We start from the raw sequence: 8,985 nt of genomic DNA, 5'->3' as shown, positions 1-8,985 counted from the left end.
TGACTTGCTCTTTAGCTTCCTTCCTGCATGGCACTTCAGTATCGCTGGGAAGTGTGCCAAGTTGACAATTGAGCAAGGCATTGGCTATTTTTTCAATTTGATTTTCCAAGGTCTTGATAGAAATAACCTGACATTTGCACAATAGCATTAACTCCTCGAAATCAGCACTAGAAGGGGGAGCAACACCTCCTTCCTGATATGGTTGCTGAACAGCATTCTGATTATTGCTCCAGCTGAAATTGGGATGATTTCTGTTATTAGGATGATAAGTAGCGGGCACAGGCTGCTGCGGTCCCTGAAAATTGTTCACATACTGAACAGATTCATTAGCAAGAGAACACTGATCCGTAGCATGAGAGCCTGCACAAAGCTTACAGACACTAGCTATTTGATTTACGCCATAGTTGGTTAAAGAATTGACCTTCATAGTCAGCACCTTGGGCTGTGCTACAATAGCTGTAGCTGCATCAACTTCCAGAATACCTGCTACCTTCCCAGGCATCATCCTTTGAGTTGGGTTTTGATACTCGTTTGCAGCCATAGTTTCAATGAGATTATAGGCCTCAGTATAGCTTTTGGACCACAAGGCGCCTCCAAAAGCTGGATCGAGCATGGGTCGAGAGTGGACCCCCAACCCATTATAGAAACTAGTGATCAGCATCCAGTTAGGTATACCATGATGTGGACACTTTCTCAAAATCTCCTTGTAGCGCTCCCAAGCCTCACACATAGATTCTCCTGGCTGCTGCACAAACTGAGTAAGAGCAATCCACATAGTTGCAGTTTTGGCTATTGGAAAGAACTTCACCAGAAACTTTTGTGCAAGATCTTTCCAAGTAGTGATGGACCCAACTGGTAAAGAATGTAACCAGCCCTTAGCTTTATCCCTCAGAGAGAATGGGAAAAGCCTCAGCTTGATAGCCTCATCAGTAACACCATTATATTTGAAAGTACCACAGATCTCGACAAAATTCCTGATATCCATGTTGGGATCTTCAGTCGCAGCCCCTCCGAAAGAAATAGAATTCTGCACCATCTGAATAGTGCCCGGCTTGATTTCAAAAGTCTTTGCCTCAATAGCCGGATGAATGATGCTTGATTGAATGTCATCAATTTTAGGCCGAGAAAAGTCCATAAGAGCTTGATTAGCTTGAGGTAGACGATCACCCATTATTTCAGGTTCTTTGTTTTCACTGTCTTTATCCGAATCTGCAGAAACTATCTTCTCCGGAAAGTCAAGAGCTTTATCTGTTTCCTCAGCTTTATCCACATTTCTCTTGCGAGTGCGAGAACGTGTTTGGATAAACGCTCACTAGAGTACCTGGAACACAACCGGAACCAGTTAGTAACAAGTCTTAATCAATGAATCCTAATGACCACTGATGGAAAGTACATAAACTAAACAAATTAACACTGATTTCCCCGACAGCGGCGCCAAAAACTTGTTAGGCAAAAAGCATGCGCTAAATAATTCACGCAAGTATACACGTTCGCAAGTAATATAGAATGATTTCTAGTTCGTTCCCAGAGAGACTCTGATTAATTATATTTAATTAACACTTACTCACCAATATATGATTATTCTTCAATGTCAAGACAATACCGATTAAGGTTGGTTAACTAATATTAAGTACGAGAATTAAACACTTGAATTAACAATATTAAACACACATGAGATCCTAACTTCATTACTACTTCATTCAATAGTTATTGTTATTAACCTTAGCATGTAATGGTGATGATATTAATCGAACAACATGAAACTAATAAACGCCAACTTTTATTGTATAAATACCATTCTACCAAGCATCCACAATTTAGATAGAAGTTGAATAGGCATCAATTATGTTGAGACCCTATATGTCTACAGAATTTGACAACATAACGATTTAAGCACAAGTTATTCATGATGATTACACATGGCAAGTAAAACGGTTAGTGTTACCCAATAATCATACATACAACACATGAACCTATGCTAGCATGGCAAGTTCTAAATCTCAAGATCCACTGTCACTTCACAAGAGATTAACAGGCTATCTTACATGTTTGTGATGCATATAAGACGAATAAGCAAAACTTATATTAGATATCACACAATCACCACATACCAAGGTATTAAACAATTAACTAAAGAATTCATAGTAAATCCGCTAGAATCCCATGATCACGATTAGCCCATAATAGAACTCATCGTCACCATGGGTTCATATGAAAGCATGATAATAACATAACGATATAAGGCTGAAAAAAATACTTAATAAATAATGAAGTACGTCACAAGAGTATTAAGGTTTAAAGCATAAAGAAAACTAGCATCCACTATTATAACGAATTAAAAGAATCATAAGATAAACTAATGCTTCCTCTTCTTCGTTGTTGCGTGCTAAAACGGTCTTCACAATCTTTTGCCTTCACTCTAGTTTAAGAAAACGTCTTCCCATAAGGTTTATATAAGAGTCCAGGAGTCACCGCGCCAACAGAAGCCCAAACAGAATTGAAAACAAATAAAACTAAAATTTGAAATTCCGCACGCACGCGGCCGCTTGCTCCCTCCATATGGTCGCGTGCTGACACGCGGTCGCTTACTCCTGGCGCGCGGTCGCGTGCTACCCTTCTGGAAAATTCTTTATTTTGCTCCTGTATGTGCTGATTTTTTTGTTCATCACCCCTAGACTGATTCCAAGTACTTCCTTATGCTTTATTTGATGAAAACCACCTATCTAAGCAAGTTATACCCTGAAATGCAAAGACACTAGAAAATGCGTCAAATACATAAAATACTTGAGTCCAAGATACCAATTCAAGCTGTTATGAGACGCTCTATGTGGTATAAAATGCCACTTATCATTATGCTACAATGAAGACTCCTCTCATCCAAGGGTAATCAGACTTTGTGATGGATTGGAAAGAGATCACATTTCAGCACTTAGGACTGCCATCTACCAGATTGGAAGTTAAGATGAAGAATTGAAGCAAGTCAAGGCTACATTAGCTCAAGTCCTGAGAAAAGTAGAAGAGAAGTTGATATGAAACTTTGTCAAGAATTATTTTGGATTCAGATTGATTCAGTAAGATTGGTAAAAGCTGCAAGGACTGTAAGTTGTAGTTAGTTGTCTAAATAAACTCTCATTGCATTTGTACTTAAAAGTTTTTGACAACATCAAATCTATTAACTTGTATATTTTTCATAATTTACAAGTTGGGAGAGATTGTTAGATATATTTGTGAAGTCATGTCTAATCTGATTTGTTTAGTTTCAGAACTTAATATCAGGACTTATCAAGACTTACTGGAAATCAGGATTTACTGAAGACAAGAAGATATCAGAACTTAAGGTATCAGAACTTGTGATATCAGAACTTAAGGAAGGATATGCTTCAGAAGTAAAGTGCGGCTGATTTCTAGGAGAGGATCTGGACTAAAAAAAGGAAGATATCACAAGAAGGTGGAGCAGCACCTCCTTGCTGATATGGTTGCTGAATAGCATTCTGATTATTGCTCCAGCTGAAATTGGGATGATTTCTGCTATTAGGATGATAAGTAGCGGGCACAGACTGCTGCGGTCTCTGAAAATTGTTCACATACTGAACAGATTCATTAGCAAGAGAACACTGATTCGTAGCATGAGAGACTGCACAAAGCTCACAGACACTAGCTATTTGATTTATGCCATAGTTGGTTAAAGAATCGACCTTCATAGTCAGCACCTTGGGCTGCGCTGCAATAGCTGTAGCTGCATCAACTACCAGAATACCTACTACCTTCCCATGCATCATACTTTGAGTTGGGTTTTGATACTCGTTTGCATCCATAGTTTCAATGAGATTATAGGCCTCAGTATAGCTTTTGGACCACAAGGCGCCTCCAGAAGCTGGATCGAGCATGGGTCGAGATTGGACCCCCAACCCATTGTAGAAACTAGTGATCAACATCCAGTTAGACATACCATGATACGGATACTTTCTCAACATCTCCTTGTAGCGCTCCCAAGCCTCGCACATAGATTCTCCTGGCTGCTGCACAAACTGAGTAAGAGCAATCCTCATAGCTGCAGTTTTGGCTATTAGAAAGAACTTCACCAGAAACTTTTGCGCAAGATGTAATAACCCCAATTTTTGGAAATTTTTGAAACCCTTATGAATAGTGTTTTTGCTGAATGAGAAAACTGTTCATGCCACGCTATGTAGGGGTTCTGTTATTGATCTTATGGGATATTATTAGTACTCTATGTGGTATATAAGTGTATGTAAAGATCGTCAGAATCCAATTCTGAACACTTTGATTTTCCCGGAAATCCACTAGATACGTAGAGAATTGAGTATAAGGTAACAGGATAAAAAGGATTTAAATTAAAGGATTATAAGAGAGGATCATAAAAGAAATACAATATATTGAGAAAGGTTAAGGGAACCTAAGTAATAAGATCCCGGGTATGATCCCTCAAACGATAAACGAGAACGAAAGATAAGCGAACCGTAAAACAAATAAGTGACCAAGAGACAAGCTTGTACAAGAAGCCAGGGATTGTGACATCATCAAACCACAAGGTGTCGACAAGTGGGAGCATTATGACATGTGCAAGGTGACATAGGCATGACAAGAAAGGAAGGAGATGTGGTGACTTTTTAACCACACAAAATCAAGGGCAACTAGGTAATTACTAAATCAAACACAAAAACCAAGCCAACCAAGCCAAGCAAAATCATTTTCATCAAAATCAAAAAGAAACCAAGGCATGGTTCATCATGCTCTCGGCTTTTACTATTGCAAATGAGCTAAATTTTCAAAAATTCAAGATCCAAGCTTCCTAAATTGGTGAGTAAATTCCCTAATCATCTTCATGCTTAGTTAGGGCTATATCATGAGTTTAAGCCATTTATTCCTTCTCAATCTTCTTCATTTAATTAAAGAAGAAGACTATGAATAGTGTTTTCAAGTTTTTAACTTGAAGTTTTTCTTGTTTTTCTTGAAGATCCAAGCTTTCCTAAGACTTCTCAAAGCTTCTTAAGGCTTCCTAGCTCCTCCCACCACTTCAAGGAAGGTATACCATCTCCAAACCCTAGATCCCTATGTATTATAAGATGATTTTAATTAGTAGGATGATATTGTAGCTTGTTGTTGTGATTTAGAGTTTGGGATTTGGAATGGTAGTGAAATGGAATGGTAAATGTTGTGGTTTTGATTAAAAGAACTTAAGTATGATTAAAGTTAAGCTTAGGCATAAGTATGAATGATTAAATTGAATTGGTTGGGGTTGTTATGATGTGATGAGGATGGATGTTGGTTGTATGATGGATTTGAGGTTGATTTGGAATGGGTTTGAATGGTTTAAAATATTGGAAATCGCGTAAACATAGCCGTCGTAACGTCCGATTTTCTTTGGACTGTTTTTGTGCATAGCATTAGGACCCGAGAACCCCCTGCTAGATTATGACCACTGCCATGTTTAGATAGCTCATGTTACGAGCTTCGTTTTGATATGTGGTTCGTTCGATTCCGATGCACGGTTTAGGAGAAACGACCGTTTCAAGTAACGGCGTTTCGCGAACGAAACTTTTCCCCTCGCCTTACTTTGAAACATAGGTTAAAGACCAAAAAGGGTTAATTAATGTATGAAACATTTATGGTAAGTGTGTTAGGCAGTTGGTAAGACACTCGCGAAGGAATCGCTTTAAAACTCGTAAAGGTTAAATTATTAAAAATGGTGGAGCCGAGGGTACCCGAGTGACTTAAGCGAATCAGTGAGCGCAAAACAAGCGTTAGAGTCTAAGTTAGTTAAAGTATAGATTTACAAGTGACCTTGGTTTAATTCCAACTTACTTGTTGTTTATAGGTTACCAGACTCGTCCCGAGCCATTCGTAACCCCCAGTCGCTCAGGCAAGTTTTCTACCCGATATACTGTTGTTGTGATGTAAATATATGTATATGCATTATCGTGTGATAGTGCATGATTGTTATTAGCAAATTTTGCGATATATTGGAGCATGCTGGTATGGTATATATGCATGTCTGTTTCGTAATCTGGTTATCTATCTGTTGATTTCAATGCTTATAGTTGCATAATACCTATGCTAGAAATAAGCAAGTAGTTGCGTATACCCTTAGTATAGGGGATAAAAGGTGAACATATTTCTAAACCGGGAGTCGATGTTCCCGAGTATATTATATATATATATTTATATATATATGGATATAGTTTTTAAAACTATGGATCGAATAAGGTTTATTCGATACCTTTATTTTACTTAATTGAATATTAATTTGAGTATTCATTCGAGGGCTTATGACTCAGTTTATTTTATTATTTGAATATTATTTGAATATTCATTCGAGGGCTTATGACTCAGTTTATATTATTATTGATTATTACTTGGATATTCATTTGAGGATGTATGACTCCTTTATTTTATGAATATTATTTATAGTATTCATTCGAGGTATTATGACTCCGCTTATTACTTAATAATATTCTTTATTGTATTAAAGAATAAGGTGTCGATAATCAAACTTATTTTTGATTATTCAAATAAAGATATTACTTTCGTATAAGTATATCTTTGATTATTTGCTATTCATTTCAAGTATAAGTTTTAATACTTCTACTTCAATTATTTTATAAAGATTATTCTTTATGGGAATATTATTTAAATAATAATATTCAGACATTTTCTAAATATTCTGGGGACTGATTTACTTCATTAAATCAGCTTCACTCCAAACATTCTTAAAAATGTTTTGCGAGTCTTCAAAATGATTTTTTTAAAAGTTAGAGCGGATCCCAAAACTCATTTTTTTTAAGATCCTCCTTTCGAAGGGGATTTAAATACTCACTCAAAACCTGAGGGATCCGGCTCTGTGGTGTGTTTTATATTCGCAACAAGGTTGCTGTTTTGATAAATGAATTGATTACTTACCCAACAATCGGGAAGTAAAATTCTTGGAACAAGTTAATCCATTAACAGGCATCGCCTGGGAAATATCGGTGAGTTCTCCTTTCCAAATAGATACGACTTCTTGGTGGAGCCGTATCAACAAGTTTCTACTTGGGGAAAGTGGGGACAAGCTTTACGTTTCAGAGTCATGGATTTCATCTGAACTAGGAGTGGCGTAAGTGGCCGAGTAGCGCCGGCCCAGCCTTATTATATTGGCCCAAATGGCCTGGAAGTTCCGCTAAGGCGGTCCATTCCTTAGGAGTTCAGTGTTCGGTTGACAAGTAAATCCGACAGGTTCTCCTCTACATGTAGAAAATGGTGGGGTTGTACTACTACGACTGATCATCGTAAGTGGTCTTCCTGGCGCGGCAAACTCTCGTAATGAGTTCATCATCCAATTGGATAATTTCTGCAACACTACCCAGAGCACTTCGATAGAAAGGCTACGGTTGGGCGATTGTTGAGTGTTGGCAGGGTCAAGTTTTCAAAATGATGTTTACATCAAATGAAGTATCTCGTAACTTCATTTTATTTTGATAATATTTTAAAGATTTAATCTATTCAAATCTTGTCTTATAGTCTCATCTATGTGATGAACTTTTGAAGCTAATTATAACTTGAACGGTGGTAGTTCAAGTAGTATTTGGGAAGGATATAAGTATATTGGGGTATCTTGTAACCTCATCTTTTAAACTTATATCTAATTAATAATTGTCTTATGAATGACAAAGATTTTCAAAAAAACGTTGAGACAAGGTTAGATATATGAGATCACCTTGCAACGATATTTTTTTATATATACAGTTATACACCGGGACTTTGTGTATATTATGCATGGAAGAGGACTTCCAATATTTTGAAAAGTATATATGTATATATATATATACTGAATATTTTGCGATTTCATCGCATTAAGATATCAACTTGGTTCATTTCTTTTGACCAAGACTTTCATGAGTACTATGAGAAGGCTCATATATTGTTAATCATTATACATATTATTTTGGTGGGCTTGCTGCTCACCCTTGCTTTCTTCTTTCATCACACAACATCAGATAGACAAGATGAACCGGACCAAGCTCCCGATTCGCAAGAGGTTAGGAGACGTTCCGCAGTTTTCTAGAAGCACTGATGCCGCCATAGCTGAGGTAGGAACTACCAATAGGCTAGGCTTTCAACTTTTGATGTATCAGATTATGTATATTTATGAATTGTAATAATGGCAAAGAAATGTAAATTTATTCAGAAACCTGTTTAAGGTGTATTGGCATATAATTGTGGAATAAAACGACTTGTGATTATTTTTGGATATTCATCTCTGAGACTATAACTTATGGTGTGTGTGTTTATTGTGGGGTCACAGTACAGAGTAGTTGATTATTTATTAAGATTGGGTGTTGTTAAGGGAAATGGAACTCGTGACAACCCGGATCCCCGACCCCGGATTTGGGGGTGTTACAGAAATGGTATCAGAGCTAAGCGTTATAAACCTCAGAGATGATGTGACGTTAAGATAATAAGTTCGTTAAGATAATAAGAACTCTTGCCAAGTTCATAGTCGGGCTACCTAACGTAGCACCGACAGTTAAAACCCTTATGGGAACCCTTATAAATATCGTGATAGAAGCGTAGTTCGTTATCGTATATGGTAGCGGGACTCTGAACCCTGAGGTTGCGGAGCAACAACGCGATGATGTTTTATTACTAATTGGAGATCAGATTGTGGATCCAGTAGAGCGTCCTAACGCAGGACCGGATGATGTTGATATTGAGGATGTAGCGGTTGAGGATGTTGTCCTAGAAGGGATAGTTGCTGAGGAGGATCCCATGGAGGATCCTGACGAGATTGGATAAAGGACCACTGATGAATTGATGACCCTGGTTGGGTCGACTACCAGAGGTAGGATTGGCCGGTCACTACCAGAGGTTCGTTCAAGTTTGTAAAGATAGTAGCCCCTTTAACACGGCTTACTCGTAAGACTGAGAAGTTCGAATGGACAGAGAAATGCGAGAACAACTTTTAAGAACCGAAGCAAAGGTTGGTGACGT

General features: G+C 37.7%; 1 non-coding gene across 1 annotated transcript; it reads left to right on the top strand.

The window, feature by feature from the left end:
• The first annotated feature begins 671 nt into the window (after positions 1–671).
• On the top strand, positions 672–778 carry LOC141694251 (small nucleolar RNA R71). The gene has a single exon (XR_012563572.1). It is a non-coding gene; the product is annotated as a small nucleolar RNA R71 (small nucleolar RNA).
• The last annotated feature ends 8,207 nt before the right edge of the window (positions 779–8,985 follow it).

This window comes from Apium graveolens, chromosome 10 (assembly GCF_009905375.1).
Source record: "Apium graveolens cultivar Ventura chromosome 10, ASM990537v1, whole genome shotgun sequence".
NCBI classification, from domain to species: Eukaryota; Viridiplantae; Streptophyta; class Magnoliopsida; order Apiales; family Apiaceae; genus Apium; species Apium graveolens.
The sequence above is the reverse complement of the archived record's forward strand: the minus strand, read 5'-3'. Positions and strand labels throughout refer to the sequence as shown.